This window comes from Callospermophilus lateralis, chromosome 4 (genome assembly GCF_048772815.1).
Source record: "Callospermophilus lateralis isolate mCalLat2 chromosome 4, mCalLat2.hap1, whole genome shotgun sequence".
NCBI classification, from domain to species: domain Eukaryota; kingdom Metazoa; phylum Chordata; class Mammalia; order Rodentia; family Sciuridae; genus Callospermophilus; species Callospermophilus lateralis.
In genome coordinates this window covers 118,360,540-118,378,508 of record NC_135308.1, presented here as the reverse complement: position 1 = coordinate 118,378,508, position 17,969 = coordinate 118,360,540, and the positions used below count along the sequence as shown (strand labels likewise).

The window sequence follows — 17,969 nt, the reverse complement described above, 5'->3', positions numbered from 1 at the left end:
GTTGTGATGTGATCTTAAATGTCCCCATGTGTTGGAGGGTAAGTGGTCAGCCTGTGGCACTGTGGTAAGGTGGCAGGACATTTAGGACACAGGGCCTCGTGGGACAGGGGGAGTCAGGTCACTGGGGGGGGTGTGCCCTTCAGGGAGACGTGGGAACCCTGGCCCCTTCCTCTGTGTTTCTCTTTACTTCCTGGCCACTAGGAGGTGAGCCACTTTGCTCCTCCATGATGTTCTTCCTCACCAGGCTTCCTGAGTGATGGGGCCAAGAAACCATGGGACTAAAACGGTGAACCAAAATACACCTTTCCTCCTTTTAAGTCATCTCAGGTGTTTAGACACAGTGACGAAATGTTGACCCACACAGACTCCCATCTAGTAAATGAAAGACAAAACACATCTGAAAAAAAACTGAAATTTCAGAGTAAGAGACCAAGTGACATGAAGGTCTTCAGTGGAGAGTGCCTTATGAGAGGGTTGAGGCAGCAGAGGGCACTCTGACTTTCTCACCTGAGCAAATAGTTGGAGGTGAGTTTTGAAGAGAGGGTATGGATTTCTATTGCAAAAGAAATAAAACTTACTACCTATACTAAAAGTCAGATTTTAAAAATGGTGGGGGTCGATCATACTTTATTTCATTTTAACTTATAATAGTAAAGATAATAGTAAAGAATGTGTTTTGAAAGTGTAAAGCTGTGGGAGGGGTGAAGTGTTAGGTATTAATTAATAATGCCACTAATCTCCAAATCATAATATTTAAACCCTGCTTATTGTAGGTTAGAAAATGAACCTACTGATAAAGAGGATGTAGACTTAATTTTTTTTTAAAGAGAGAGAGAGAGAGAGATAATTTTTTTAATATTTATTTTTTAGTTTTCGGTGGACACAACATCTTTATTTTATTTTTATGTGATGCTGAGGATCGAACCCAGCACCCCGCGCATGCCAGGCAAGCGCGCTACCTCTTGAGCCACATCCCCAGCCCTGGACTTAATTTTGAAGAGAGAAATCAATGTCAAGAATATAACGTAACTGCTGGGTGCTTGGGTTCACACCTGTTATCCCAGCAGCTCGAGAGGCTGAGGTAGGAGGATCAAAAGGTCAAAGCCAGCCTCAGCAATTTAGCAAGACCCTGTCTCAAAAAAAAAAAAAAAAAAAAAGAACTTAAAAAGAAATAAAGAAAAAAGGGCTGGGGATGTGGCTCAGTGGTTTAGAGCCCATGGGTTCGAATTTCAATCCCTAGTACCTTCCCCCCCGAAAAAATATCCCAAATAACTTGCATAAACTATTAGCATTTTCAACTCCATATAGCTTTTCGTGATCTCTTTAACCTTTTGCTATCACATATGGCATTCTTTGGAATTGTGATTTTATCTTCTACAATTCACGAGGACTATAATTCTATAATTTAGTGAAGCCTGTAGAAGAAGTAATGTTTCATGAATGTTATTGCTGATATGAAATGATTGCCTCACTACAGAGCTAGTACAAGGTGTCATCTTGGGGCAAACACTTGGTCTATTTGACCTGGAGGCATAGGAGTCCCAGATTCAGGAAATTTCAGGCTTGACAGTGATGTCTCTGCCTCCCGGGGGAGGCCGGGGAGTCTCCCCATGACGGCTCCTAGTGAGACAGCACCGTGCTATCCTCTGGCCAGCAACCTCCAACCACCAAGAAACTAGAGCTGGACCCCTTATGCTCTACCAGCTGAAGAAGCAAGGCGTGCTCTAATGAAAAGGAAATTTTATCATTCAATTATAAGCAAATGTGTATCTAGTTTTCACAAAAGGAAATATGGGATGAAAACTTTTTATGGCTTTTTTAAATCAACATGTTCATTCTTCTACTAAAGATGAATCTTCTCTCCTACTGAAGAATTAAAATAGGTGAATGTTGCAGGCAGACTCTTTAAGGTGGTCTGGCTGACGACCGCTTCCTGGCATTCCTGCCCTAGTGTGATGCCTCCCTTGAGTGTGGCCTGGAGCTGTAACTGCTTTCCAACCAGTAGAATGGGGCAGGATGTGTGTGATTACATGTATATAATTATGTGTTGTAGTGTCTGTCTTACTGGGTCTCCTCTCTGGGGTCTCCTCTATGTCTCTTTTCTCAGATTTTGAGGAGGCAAGCAACCTCTGCAAGCTCAGGGCAGCCTGCACCTTATAGCCAGCAGGTAATGGAGACTCTCAGTTCTACAGCTGCCCCTAAATTCTGCCAACACCCTAAGTGAGCTTAGGTTGAGTTTCAGACCAGAGCTCAGTGAAGGGGCACACTCAACTGCAGCCTTGTGGAATCCTAAGCCTGGTCCAGACTCCTGGCCCACAGGAGTTGGGAGATAAGAAATGCATGTAGTTCCAAGCCACTGAATTGAAATAATATTGTTATGTAACAATATTGCTGATACAATAAGTTTGAACTTTTCTCCCCACATCCATCCAGGAGCTTTTCTCAAGCAGGAAAGTTAGAGAAGTCCAAGTCACAGGATTTAAACAGCTACTAATCACATTGGAAAATTTAAATATTTTGGGAATGTATATTATTTATATACTGGTTTTCTGCTACCCACACTCTCTTACATGCATTTCTAAAAAATGAAAACAAAGCATATCTGTTATGGTTTAAATGTGGTGTCCCCCTAAAAGCTCACGTGTGAGACAATGCAAGAAGATTTGGAGGAGAAATGATTGGCTTACACATATGGAAGTGGTAGGAGACCCTCAATGCTACACAAAATTACATAGAAGAGATTGTGAAGGGAAAGGGGGGGGGAAACAAGGGAGAGAATTGAACAACAGCAGATGAGGTAGAGAGGGAAGATGGTAGGGGAGGGGAGGGGGGATAGTAGGGGATAGGAAAGGTAGCAGAATACAACAGTCACTAATATGCCATTATGTAAAAATGTGAGTGTGTAACCAATGTGATTCTGCAATTTGTATTTGGGGTAAAAATGGGAGTTCATAACCTAATTGAGTCAAATGTATGAAAGATGATATATCATGAGCTTTGTAATGTTTTGAACAACCAATAAAAAAAAAAATGATTGGCTTACAGCATTAACCTAATCAGAGAATTAATCCCTGATGGGACTAACTGAGTGGTAACTAGAGGCAGGTGAAGAGTGGCTGGAGGAAGTGGTTTTTGCAGGGCATGGCTGTGGATATATATTTTGTATCTGGAGAGTGGAGTCTCTCTCTGCTTTCTGATCATCTTGTGAGCCATTTCCTTCTGCCACACTCTTCTGCCACGATGTTCAGCCTCTCACCTTGAGCCCTGAGAAATGGAGCCAGCCTTCTGGGGACTGTGATCTCTGAAACCATGAGCCCTCAAATAAACTTTTCCTCTTCTACAGTTGTTCTGGTTGGGTTGTTGAGTCATAGTGGTGAAAAAGCTGACTGAAACAGTATTACTTCATGAATATTTTGAAAAGAAGAGTTTAGCTTGTAATATATGTATGATTTAATAAATCTTTTTATCTTCATCCCAATTTTAAATAAGTTTAGTGGTATTATAAATTTTTAACTTTGGAGGAAAATTACTTCCATCTCACTTTTATTTTCCATTGGCTAGAATTTAATACATTGTTATTTTTTTCTGTTCCATGACTTTATTTTCATCTAATATGCATTGGCAGAAATTTCTCAACATGATGTTTTGAATCTCTAACTTTTGTAGCAAGTGAAATTGTAACAGAATTTAGGACTTAGATCAAATTACCAAGCAAAAACATTTTGCTAACCTTTCAGCCAATCTGCTTAGGGCTTTGTAAGTACCTTGGGATCATAAAAACTCTCAATATTAGTTGGAGGTTTAGTTCCTCTACTTATTTACTTATTTATTTTTGTGGTACTGGAAATTTAACCCAAGGGCACTCTACCACTTAGCTATCCCTATAATCCTTTTTATTTTTATTTTTTGAGACAAGGACTTGCTAAATTGCCCAGGCTGGCCTTGAACTTGCAATCCTCTTACCTCAAATTTTGAATAGCTGAGATTATAGGTGTGCATCATGACACCTTGCTTACTCAATTCTTAATCCAAATTTTATTACTGAGATACAGATTGTTTTTATTACTTGAAAATTCCTTGAAAAAGAAGAAAAAGTTTGCTGTTAGTCACCCAAAGAGCATTCCAATTGCTATATTGTAGTAGCAGAATGACAGCTGGTGTTAGGGGCCTACTTGCCAGGCACTGGAAAGACATTTAATCCTTACATGCAGGTGCTGGTGTAGGTACTGTTGTTATGCCCATTTTACAGATGAGGAAACTGTGTTAAAGAAGTTTAGTGTCCTGCCTTCCATCTTAAATGTTGTCATCTGCAGAATAGGACATCAACCAAATAGAATCTAAAATCTTACTACTCACTACAATCTTATTCCTAAAATTAAACTAATATCTACATCAAATTGATTTTACCAGGAGAAATGGCAGCTGATGCCCTTTGTACTAAATAACATGGTCATCCATATGATAAGCAAATTCTACATAACTTCTCATGACTTGTGTGTAAATCACACAGAGAAAGGTAATGATAATAATGCTGTAAAAATCCCTGTTAAATGAATTACAAGGCAAAACTTGTTATGACATGGAAAAATTATTTATTCTCTACCCTTATCTTCTAGTCTTATTTCAGTCAGCCTCTTTCTTGTTAAGAGAACCTGTAAATATATGCAGTTACTGATTACTTAAGTACCTTGGCGGTGAAGAATAATGTGAACTGGAAATTTTGTGTAATATTCAGTTGCATAAGATTGATAAAGATAAGCGGACAAGTCACTCACATCTGAGGGCAGAATTGGACTAGTTAAAAACTGAAGATGCAAACTAGAAGAATAGTGGTAATATAGACAAGCCAAAAGAGAATGATTTCTTTATCAAGGGATTAAAAGAGGTCTTTGTGAAAATTAATTAAGCTTTTGAAAACTTTTACAAAAATGACCTGTTTTAGATTGGGCTATGAAAGTCAAATAAGAAGTGAATGATTTTAAATTTTGCTATCATATAATTTGTACTATTGTGTGCATTTCCAGCAATTTAAAAAATTATGTCCTTTCTCAAAAATATTAAAGTCAATATTCAATTCAGTTTTTGTTCATTTTCTCGGCCTTCTTATTTCTCTTCTCTACTATGAAATTCAGCTTCTGTTTTAAGTGAATTCACTTCGAGTGGCCTTTTCTTATGTAATTATGCTTGAATGAGTCCCCTGTGCTTCCTGTAGACCAGACATGGTTATTTAATTCTAAATATGTGAGCTTCTCATCACTAGGCACATTGAAGGAGAAAGTGGACAACCTCTTGTCCTGCTTGTACGGAGGGCATTCAGCTTGTCAAGGAAGGAGCTGGTAAATAGACCTTGTAACCTGTAAGGCCTCTTGCAATGTCAGAGCCCTGTGAAATCTCAGCTATGTCTTATGAAAAAGAACCATTAAAACCTTGGGGCATGCAGCAACTGTTATGTGCCATTCAAGGAATGACTATGGAGCAGCTCTGGTATGGAGGCCTGACCTGGGCTTGGAGCTACAACAGCACATGCTTCTTTTATATTCACATTTCTTTTCTCTGTCTAGAATTTACCACCCTTCCTCTCCTCAACTCTTTTTTTTTTTTTTTTCTTGGATGGTGCCAGGGATTGAACCCAGGGTCTCACTCATGATTGGCAAGTGCTCTGCCTCTGCGCTAACCCCAGCCCTAGCATTACCTTTTAACTTAAAAAAAAAAACAAAAAAAAACAAAAAAACAATCTCTCTGTGACTGACTTTCAACCAATGCATTACTCTCCACTATGATGTGCATGGTGGTGTGGGTTTGCTAGCGTGTCTCATTTTCTGGCTGAGAATTAAAATGCCTTATCCTGAACCTTTTAGTGTTTAGGGATTGTGCTCCACCCACCTTTTAAAAAATCCTGGTGACTCAGGGCAGCTCTTCCATGGTAACATTATATCACTGCTAATGCTATTAACATTTGAAAACTTGTCAGGCTTGTACAAAGAATGAAACATTAGGTCCTATGACAACTGGGAGCTGTTTCTATGTACTCTCCCAGAGAGATTAGCACTATTAACAGAATTAGCACTGGTCACACTGGGAATCATCAGGCCTCCTGTTTCAGACTCTGAGGATGGCAGTAGATTTGCTGTTTCACATATTGTCCAGTTGATAAAGACGTCAGTGGAAACATGGCAGTAAAAAGCATGTGGTTATGTATTAATGTCTGTAGCAGGTAGGGGGAGGATTATACTCTCCCACTGAAAGCCTTTCACTCCTTCTCCCATGAGACCTGATCCTGATGAAGGCAATGAGTCTGAGTATGGAAAAATTATTTCCTAGTATTATAGGTAGTGTTTATTGAGTAAATACTTGATTTTAAGTATTGCTTTTATTAAACGTCTCTTTTTTTAATTTTGTCAAAGTACAAAAATCTTAATTTGTCAGCTATAAATATGTGGGATGTGCTTAGTATCAGGGTATGTACCAAATGCTGATGAAGGGAAAGATGAATCTTTATAGGGGTGTGATCGCAGAAACCAATACTTTAGCAGAGAATGATCATTGATATTTTTATCATGAAAATGTTAATGTGCAAAGCACTTTACAAGACATTATTGGGTAATTTACCAAATAGAAATCTAGAGATCTCCATCCTTAAGGAATTTTAATTTCCCAAGCCAAATACAAAGGCAATAACTTGAGAACCATTACCAACTTGTACCAAAGAACGCATAGTTATATAAAAAAATTCTTTACAATGTTCTTAATGTCCTAGGAAATTTTGAGATTCAAGATGTTTACATGTCTGAAGACACAAAATCAGAAAATCATAGAAACTTAGAGCATCCAAGCACATAAGCCAGATGAGAAAATTGGTTTAGAAAGGTTAAGTAAGGTGACCATGATCATGCAGTTAGTTTGTGAGTTCTGCTAGAACTAGTTACTTGGTGTTTTTTCAGTGAGAGACCTATTTCTGCATCACTGACTTTGGCTTTCTGAAAGAAATGGCATATTGACCTTTGCAACCTTTCACAGATATGCTGAGAAAGTGTATGTTTTTGTTAGACACAAAACATCATAGGTGAACATAAAAACACCCTCTACCAGATACTCTGCTTTTATGCAAGTTGCAACTTGGCTTCTGGAATTTTGTAAGTCATTTACACTCAGCCATTCTATTTATCCCTATTCTATATACATGATTCAACTACATGATGCTTTCTGAATATCAAGTAATTGAAAAGGAGGCCCATTTATTGGGTTGTTATGACACACATCCACACTATAGAAGTGGTGGTGTTACATGACTCCTATTCTTCTTTCTTGGTCCTTGGTAAGAAAGGATTACCCTCTGGTGTTTCTCATAGGATGAACATGGTAGACCAACTCCTTAAATCATGACCTGACTGCAGCAGGACCTCCACTTTTTGTTGCTGGATGTGAGGTACACAGAAGCCCACTCCTTCAGATGGGGGTCAAGATCTTATAATTTAGTCCCACCCCTTTTTATCAGGCTACCTCCTTCCATCCGACAACCGAAAAGGAAGAGAGTTGCTGATAATCCTAATTGTTCTCTTATTTTCAAAACCCAGTAGAGCAAGAACGTGTAAGAGATTTCTAATTACTATGGCCTGAATTTTTCTAGGGAGACTAGTTATCACCACTGAAAATTAAGACATAATTTTGGCTAAATTTTAATGACAGGGATAACTTTTGTCGTTCTTTGCAGGTTGACATTTAAATTTTTCTTAGCATAAGCTACAAAATTATAAAGAGAATCCAAATATTTATTTTTCATTCCAGAAAGCAAGATGGCAAGAGAGAACCCCCACTTACATGTGCCATGGTGTTTTGAATGGACTACCCATGGTATCTATAAGATTATGACAGTTATTAAGACATTTAATCATCTATAGCTTTTTATCCTTTTTGCTGAGATGCAGAATCTTTTCTCCATTTTCATTGTACTCATTACCTTAGTGGTAAATTTAAACAGCAATTTCAAATAACAGTTCTTGCTTAATTTACTTGTCTCCACCAACCTTACATAAATGCTAGGGAAAGATTAGGTTGAATTTGTCTTCTTTAAATTTTATATTTCATAGCAACTTTAGATTCATAGAAAAATGTATCAGAAAGCACAGAGTTCTTATATACCTCCTATACACACAAGTGTACAACCCACCCCTACTATCAACATCCCCCACCACAGTGGTACCTTTGATATGAGTGATGGACCTACAGTGGTACATGATTATCACCCGAAGTCCATAGTTACCTTCGGGTTCACTCTTGATGTTGTACATTCTTTAGGTTTTGACAGACATATAATGACTTATAGTATAATATCCTTCAAAATAATTATAGTATCATTCAAAATAATCCCACTGTCCTAAAAGCCTTCTGTGTGGGGGCTGGGGCCAAAGCTTTGTGGTAGAATGCTTGCCTTGGAAGTGTGAGGCACTGGGTTCCATCCTCAGCACTACATAAAAAATTTAAAAATATATATATATTTTTCAAAAGCCCTCTGTGTATTGCCCGTTGATCCTCAACCCTTGGCAATGACTAATTCTTTTAGGTTTTTTTAATACTCATTTTTTAGTTGGACACAATACCTTTATTTTATTTATTTTTATGTGGTGCTGAGGATCGAACCCAGGGCCTCACACGTGCTAGGTGAGCGCTCTACTACTGAGCCACAACCCCAGCCCTAATTCTGTTAGATTTTATTCTTCTCAAATGCTATATAATTGGAAATCATATGGCATGCAGCTTTCGGATTTGCTTCTTTCACTCAGTGGGGTGTCATCTACGTTCCTTTGTGTCTGTCCAGGCCTTGATAGCTCATTTCTTCTTAGTGCTGAATAATATTCCAATGTCTGAATATGCCATAATTCCTTTATCCTACACCTTCTCAAGGGTATCTTGGATGCTTCTAAGTTTTGGCAATTATGAATACAATTAATTTAAACACCTATGTGCAGGTTTTTGTGTGGACATAAGTTTTGAGTTCCTTTGCATAATACCAAGAAGTATGCTTGCTGGATCAAATGATAAGAATATGTTTGACAGTTTCTTGTAGAAGTAAACAATCTTCCAAAGTGCCTGTATCACTGTGTCTTTCTGCAGGCAACAGAGCAGTATTTCTGGTGCTCCACATCTTGTCAATGTTCTTGATTTGGGTCATTTTAACGACTTGTAGTAGTATTTCATTGATGTTTAATTGGCATTTCCCTGATGACATATGATTTGGAGTACCTTTTCATATGTTCATTTGCCATATTTGTCTTTTTTAGTGAAGTGTCTATTGAGACCTTTGCCCATTTGGTTTTTGTTGTTGTTGTTATTGTTGTTTTAATTAAGTTGTTCATTTTCTTATTCTTGAATTTAAAGTATTCTTTGCAAATTTTGGGTAATAGTCCTTTACCAAACATGTCTTGCAAATGTTTTCTCTCTGCGTGGGCTTGTCTTTTCAATCTCTTGACATTTCATTCTGTTCAGTAGATTTTTAATGAAATTCAACTTATCAGTTACTTTTTTCATGGTTGGAGTTTTTGGTGTTCGATCTAAAAGTTGTCATCATGTCCTAGGTTATTTAGATTTTCTCTTGTTATCTTTTAACTGTTTCATAATTTTGCATATTATATTTAGGTATACAATCCTGTTAACTTTTATCAAGTTAGAAGTTAACTTTTATCAAGTGTAGAAGGGAGTCATAAGAAAGGAGTGTCAGCATCACTGAGGGAGATTTTTCCAAGTCATAGTGATCCTCCAAACCCCAGGTCAGACCTTAACATGAGAAACAAATAAACCTCTCATCTTCTTTAAGCCACTTTTACTAATTTGTCAAAGTACCTGAACTACTATCATAACTAGTTACAATAACATAGAGTGTTGTAAATCCCATGCTCAGGCCTCTTGGAACGGACAGGGCATGTGAGCTTCAGGCAAGGCTTGCTAGAAGAAGGGGTACCTGAGCTGGGTTTTGGAGGGTCATTGTGACATGGAAAAATCTCCCTTAGTGATGCTGACATTCCTTTCTTATGACTCCCTTCTGTGAGAACCACTGATTGGGTGGTTTATAATGAGAGTAAACTTGTTCTTTGTTAGTGATAGAAGAGGTATTGCATAGTAATTACTTCATTATTTAAACAAATTCATATAAAACACTTACTAGATGCATATAAATAAATGTCCCATATAGGGCTACCTGATTGATTTTCCTTATTTACTTTTTCTATAAACTGTCATTCCCTTGTCTCTAGTAAATAAGCTTCATGAAAACATGTTCAATGTCTGGTTTTTGTTTTTTTGTGGTATTTCTAGTAATATGTGCAGCTGGTCACATAGTAAGTATTGAGTCAAATTTTTATTCAATGAATAAAGCTTAAACTATTCTGTTGGACTTAAGCACGAGACAAGGAAAGAAGGAAAGAAAGTTTTGCATTGAACTTACAGTTAAATAAACAGATAACTTAAAAAATAAAGTTGTGTAACAAAGAAAGAGAGAAAAAAAGATATGTAAAGAGCAGCTATAATAGGGTTAGTGAAAATGTGTGGCTATTGCTTAGATATGAGGTGTCCCCCAAAAGTTCATATATGAGATAATGAAAAATTTTCAGAAGTGAAATGATCAGTATGAGATCTTTATCAGTGGATTAATTCACTTGAATGGATTAACTAAAGGCAGGTAGGATGTGGCTGGAGGAAGTAGGTCATTGGGGCTATATCTTTGGGGTTTATATTTTGTCCAGGTGAGTGAAACTCTCCCTACTTCTCTCCGTCATGTCCTGAGCTGCTCTCTTCCACCACACCCTTCTGCCATGATATTCTGCCTCATCCTGGGTTCTGAGCTATGAAGTTGTTCATCTATGGACTGAGACTTCTGAAATCATGAGCCAAAATAAACTTTTTCTCCACTAATTTTTCTTGTCCAGTCTTTCAGTCACAGCTAGGACAAGTGAAAATAAAAAGAGGGCTCTTTTTCATGTAATAGTCATCTATAACAACCAGTCACTTAAATATTCCTTGCTAAATGGTCTAGTCTTCCAGAGTTTTGTGTGCTTACTTAATCCTCGTAGCAATCCTGTGAACTTGGTACTATTGTGATCCTCATTTGTAGCTGAAGAAATAACATAGCCAAGTTAAGTCACATGTTCTCAGTCACACAGCTAAAGTTTGTAATTATATATAAAATATGAATGCATAATATACAAAATATTTTAAAGCACATCTCTCAAGCCATTACCTCTGTCATTATTCCCATTTTAATAAATAGCATTATCTTTCCAATTATTCAAACCTAACATCACAAGTCAATCTTGATTTCTTTCTAACTCAGAACCAAAGTACTATTCTTGCTCAGTTTCCAGGACCATATTAAATGTAAATCAGACCATGTCATGTTCCTGCTTAAAACTCTGCAGTGTGTTCTGTGTGCTCCTAATAATGTAGAATAAAACTCAACAGTTCCTTCCAGGGGCCTGCAAAGCCCAGGCTGATCTGCTCCCTGCAGCTCTTTAGCTTCTTCTCATATTACCCACTACAGTGGCCTTCTTCCTGTCGCTGGCACAATGCCAAGCTCTTTGTCCTTCCTGTCTACTCTGTGTTGCAGGTACTGCCCCCAGATCTTTTCATGATGGCTCACTTTGTCTTGTTTACCTCTGTCCAATTGTGTCTCCCTATAAGTCCTTCTCAGATCCCCTCTGTTGTAACAAAGTCCCCATGGTCACCTTCCATCATTACCACCCTGTCACTTCTCTCTGCTGGAAAATACTTTGTCAGATGGTGGACTTACCTGCATGTTCTCTGTTTCCCCTTATCCAGATTATTCCTAGGAACAGGGGCCTTTGCCCTTCTGTGCACTGCTCTGTCTTCAGAGTGGGAACAGACACACAGTGAGCATTTGTCAAATGGATGAGTCAGACTGAGTGTGAGGTGAGCACACAATATTCATGGTTCATGGGAAACATGCTATGTAAATTATACAAGGGCTTTCAAGTTTCCTTCCTTAAAAGTGTGTCAAACACCAAAATCAGCCAGCAAAGATAAGAAATAAGGCCAGTTCTAAAGGTGGGTCAGAGCTGGCATGCATTAAGCATCTAGCCTGTGACAGGCACTAAATCCACTTTATAGAGTGAATAAGTGAATCCTTAAAGCCACAGACCTTCCAAAGCCTCATTTAGGTTAATGGTTTTGAAGGCTTCTCTACACTTGGGCCTGCAGCTATCAAGGAGAGTGATGGCTTAGAGTGTGCCTCCACCTCCTGCTGCGCACTCACTGTGTGACAATACTGACCTGAAATAATTGCATGAGGAACCCTTGATTGAAAAATGAAGACACAAACCAATGAATGAATCAGCAAAAATGTCGGTAAGGAAAGCACAGAGGATCAAGAGCTCCTAAAAAGTAAAAGTCCACAACACTATTTAAAACATTCCAAACCAAACCAGACAAGTGTGCCTGAAAAGAAGAGCTAGGAGGAGGGGTCTGAGAGAGAGCTATAAGACAAAATGGCCAAGAAGGTAGGGAAGGTGAGTCCTGTCAAAGCATTTAAAGGAAAGAAAAGAGAAATTTAAGTTATATTAGTCATGACAGTTTATAAAACTGAGACCGTAGGAAAATATTTTAAATACCTAGAAAATGTTTCTGAAGCCAATGAATCAATGAAAAACCCTGAGCATTTTGAAACTCATTGCTTCGGCAAATCAACCACCCATCCAACCAAGAAACAAACTTAAATAGATAAATAAATGAGTGCTATTTTAAAATAGTTTTTTTTTTTTCTTGTTCTCTAAGTGCCTGAAAGGACAGGTGGGGGACAGAGAAGGGAGGTGGAAGAAGGAGAGAGAAAACAGGGGTGGTGGGGGGGAGAGGGAGAGAAGAGAATTTCCAGGAACAAGAAGTCATTTGGTAATTTATTCTTCCTAACCATCATGTGGAGCTTAAATAAATCCTGTAAAGTTTCACGATTACCTTAAAAGACTTCATAATCAGCACTATATTTTTCATCACTTGAAAGTATCTAGCTGCATAAAAATAATAACATCTTGTAGCTAGAAGAGACTTTCTAGTCTAAATCTTTCCTCTTAAGACATATTGCACCTTCAGGAAAAACGTGAACTCTGGCACAATGAACATTTTTCAAACCCTTACAATATTCACATAACACACTTAGCAATTCAAATTAGGAAATAATTTTTAAGCTTTTATTTTCACTCTGCTGTGCTCATTCCACACTTAGCTATTGAGCAAATATATTAATTAATTCTATGTGGTGGAAGAAAGAGAAAAACTATCTTTGAAAGCTGAAAGAATAACCTCTGTTATCAGAACACTTTGAAGCCTAATATGTTTGGAATCTCGGAATGACTGCCTGACATTTCATTTTGCAAGAAGTCTAAACAACCACAATAAATTTACAAATGTGGACATGCCACAGTTAAATTTCATTTCACGCTCAGTAAGCAAACATTATCAAACCCTAAGCACAGTCCTCCACTGTCTTTTTAACTCAAAATCTTGTCATCAATGGAGGGTCAACCTTGAAATATTTCATAGATGGATGAGTTGGCTTACTTTAGTACTCAATTTGTAGACCAACACACACACACACACACACACACACACACACACACACACCCCTATATAAACTTTGTCGGCAGGTGTCTCTATGCTTTATTTATTAAACCACACAAATAATTAGTGATTGGATAGACTCAAATTAGAAACCCAGTTAAGAGTTATTCAGGGAAAATGCTTCTAAAGCTAATGAGTATTTTTTTTTTCCCCTTAGTTTTGGTGATTTGTTCTAATACTGAATGTGGGTTGAGGAGGTAGAGGGTGGTTGCCAAAATTTGGTGGGTGGCAGTTTGGGGAGCAGCAAGTCCTGAAATAAGAGAAAGTATGCTACAAACTGGAAAAAAAAATTGTCTTGCATACTGTACAATCTCTACTACCCATATAAATAAATATTCCTGTAAATGAACGTATTTATAAGTATTTGAATCCACATAATACTTCTTTAGAGGCATAAGGTATTTTTCAGTTTTAATATATGGGGAACAAATTCTTTTTCTATTCTGGTGTTCACCTCTCTACTTTTTATTTTCTGTCCTTTGTATGAAATAGCTTCTAATCACCTCTTAAATTCAAAATTATCCCTTGGAAATGGTTGCCAAGATTTAACTGCATCTTCTGTTCTAGATGCACTTATTTAGATACGTATCATGTTATTGTTAAGATACTTTTGTGCTTACATTACATATGCATGAGCTACATGATCTATGGATTTTGTTTAGCAAAGAAGGATATTACAGATTATTTGCTGCAACATAGTGGTGCTGCATCTGACAGGGAGAAGAAAACCATCATTGCCAAGGGCCAGCGTGCTTTTCCCTTCCCATTCTGCAGTCCTCACTGTGTCCTGGCATGTCCCCTGGGGCCACAGGAAGGCTGCCACAGTTCTTGGTTTTACAGGCAGAGACACAGGCATCTAAAAAGGTCTGATTATTTAGTGTCTTAAAGATTTCACTAGTAGATTTTATGATTCAGAAAATACTTCTTGTAACCATTACTCAATGTGAATATGCACAGAAGGGCTCCCTTAATCAGTAATTTAGAAGAGGATGTGAATTAGAGATTTAATCTCAGTAGTTGGTCCATTCTTTTCCTAAAAGGGGATAGAGAATCTAATTCAGTTGAGTATGGAAGCAGATGTTGTATAGGCAACTGCCTATTTCCCAGAAGGAAAATAATTAGGCTTCGTGTGTGTGTGTGTGTGTGTGTGTGTGTGTGTGTGTGTGTGTCTGTCTACTAATATATATATTTGTCACACTACTAATATATATATATATTTTTCAATTTTTGGTTGAAGTACATTTTGTTGACTATTTTGACTTGCTTTATTTTCTTATGTGAACATATTTTTCTAAGAAATATTGTAGTTCAGTGAACATTGAGCTCCATTACAAGGAATCTGTTAGAATAACTAGCTTTCTTTGAATGACAATATAGGGGCATTAGCATTTCTAATTAGTGTTTGGGGCTGGCTGGTTAGAATAGCACTTCAACCATGGTCCACAAGCATAAATGTTAGCAGGGGCCAGGAGGTCACTTAATGGGAGAACTGGGCTCAGAGGAGGCTACTATGGTTCTGTGGAAAGCAGGTGTTTTTTGATGGGTGGCATCCACCACTCAGCTCTGATCTACATTTGCCTTGTGGAAATGGGCCCAGGGCTTGATATTTTAAGAAGAAAAAAAAAATGTCTGATTTATTTGTGAAATCTTCTGATTTTTAGATGTTAGCTCAGTTTTAAAAACACAAATACCAACAGAGCTCCAAACACTGTGTGAGCCAAACAATACATATTTGAGGGAGATATTTGTTTTGTGAAGCGCCATTTGCAACCTCTAAACTATCCATCTGTTTAGGCCATAGAGTGCAATAATTAATTAAAAAATAAAAAATAAAAACAAAAACACCAGTTACCAGTGCTTATGCTTTAGTGGGCAGGGGTGATTCTGCAGAAAGAAAGTAGACCTTATTGAAAGGACTTGAACTGTGCTCTGCTCATTTGACTTTATTGTGAGATATTAGCCAACCAATGCACAACAGCAAGGCCATATGGAATTTAGGTTGGTCTTCCATTGCTAAATGTGAAATATTTAGAATAGAAGGTGGGAAAATTTCACAGATAGGTACCCAAGAAGACTGATTAAAAGGATTTTGTCCATTTCCACCATCCTTCAGCCAAAGGATGCTTTTTAGATTGTGACATATACACACATGCTCCCCTCTCCCTACCCCATCTTGTTCCCTACCACATTCTTCCAATGTTTTTTGACCCAGGGAGGCCTCCTGTAAACAACAGCTACCCTATTCCAACTTCCCAAGCACATGACTGCTTTAATAAAGCGTTTAAACTCTCTACTGTACCCCTCCACGTATAAAGCTCACCTCTACACTCCTTGTCAGCACCATAACCACATTTGTTTAAAAATGGTATCATTTCAAGTATATATTGAAATATTAACCCCCCAAATAAAACCCTTCAAAAATAAGCAAATAATATGCTCAGAAGCACAATTTGTTTATTTCTGAAAATAAACCCATAGGCATATAGATAATTTGACTATCTGCATTGGTTCTTGTGCAAAAATGGTTGCTTACCTTTATTTAAGAAATCTGTAAACTCTTGTGGAAGGTTTTAAGTTCTTCTATGTAAAACTTATCTTTTCTCTGTTGAAGAGTAGTGCATTATATGTTGTTTTTTCCTCATCCATAGAGATATAATGATGCTTACCTCATCGTACATGCTGATGGATTAAGTTAAAAGATTTTATGTTATTATTATCATCATTTATTTAGTAATTTATTCAAGATCCAGACTCCAGATCTTCACATTTTTCTTTCATTAGTTTTTAATTGTCCTAGTTTATTTTGTTTGAGAGAGTCAGAATAATAAAGGAAGGATTTGGAACCTAAGGACAAGTGATTTTTTTTTTTTTTTTTTTTTTGTCCATAAACATTTTATAGCATCTTTTTGTCAGTATCATGAAGTTTGTGTTTCTCTTCACAAATTCCCTTCTAAGGCATAAAAAAAATCAGTAATCTCTAGGGATAGCAGAAAATCATGGAACTATTGAAAATAAGTTTACACATTCCAAAGCTGAAATGTTCTTGGCTAATGAATGTTTGCTTCTCTAAATAAGGTCTCCCTGCTTTGTCATTAGCAGTTTATATCCAAAAACAGAGAAGAGTCTAAATCTAAAAGAGAGACAAATTGCTTGTTAATGTAACAACAGGTTGCCACATGTAATCAGTTACCTTTGGGATGGTCCTACAATCTTGATATTACATGAAAATTGAATGACTTGTATACAATAAGAAGCATTTTTAAAAATTACATTTTGGGGAACATGGTCCTGCAGAATATCATTAGTTTACTTGGAAATATGCTGTCATGTTTGATTAATTATGCTGTAAACAAATCAATTTTTTCCTGGTTTGAAAAATTCCACTGAAAGAACTGAAGAAGAAAGAAGCTACAGAGAAAAAAAGATTATCCATGATTAACACTGACCTGTCTTGACTTTAGAGTACTTCCCTCATCTAGTCTGAAGTGTTTCTCATTGTCCTACTTAATATAGGGGGAAAAAATGTGACTTTCAAAGATAAAAGGATGAATAGGGTGTGAGCATATTTTGCAACTTTTCTCCCTTTGCCGTCTTCACCAGGAAAAATTATGTTTTATAGGCTCTTTAACCCATTTGTTTTCGCATTTTTTAAAAGTGCAGTTAGATTTATACTGGAGTTCAGTGCTAGCAGAGTTGGATTATTTGTATTTCCTTTCCCTGAAACCATGCAGTTTCCTTTATTTGCTGATTATGGTATTCTGTTACTAAGCCTATGAGAAGCTTCTCTGTGAAGTGCATTTTAATATTTAGATCAAACAGCGATTGGAATACATTAATGCCCAGTGGGTAAACGTGTCATTTGAAAGCAGCTGCTGAGCCTTCTCCCTGCTGCTCCAATTAACACATACAGCACACTCTTGTCAGCAAGAGGGCTGTGCATATGGATGAAACCACTTTGCTGCTCATTAATGGGATATGTGAGAGAGCCCAAAGTTATTCAGTCCACCCAAAAAACAATAGCTTTCCAAGAAGTTTCCCAAGCATGTGCCGTGCTTTGAGAGAAGGGGAGCTAAAATCAGGTGGTGGGATTAGCAGGTAGGAAAAAGTCAGTTTCTCTCTCCCTTTGGTTCCATCCATTGACTATGTTTCCCCGCCCCTCTTCTCCTACACACCCCTGCCCCTGGTGGTGGAGAGGTTGGATAGTGACATTCTAGTGCTGGGACTCCTCTTGCCTCAGCCAAATCTCCTGAACTTTTGTTTTGAAACTATTTTTAGTCTAAAGCTTTGCCGTTTTGTTTTTTTTTTCCTCCTAGTCTTTCATTGTCATTTCACTTTCTCTCCCTCTCCTC

General features: G+C 37.5%; 1 protein-coding gene across 5 annotated transcripts in view; it reads left to right on the top strand.

Annotated features, from left to right (window-relative positions):
* Positions 1 to 17,969, top strand: part of Grip1 (glutamate receptor interacting protein 1) — a 629,888-nt gene that overhangs the window by 239,521 nt on the left and 372,398 nt on the right. The gene's annotated exons all lie outside the window — the stretch shown is intronic.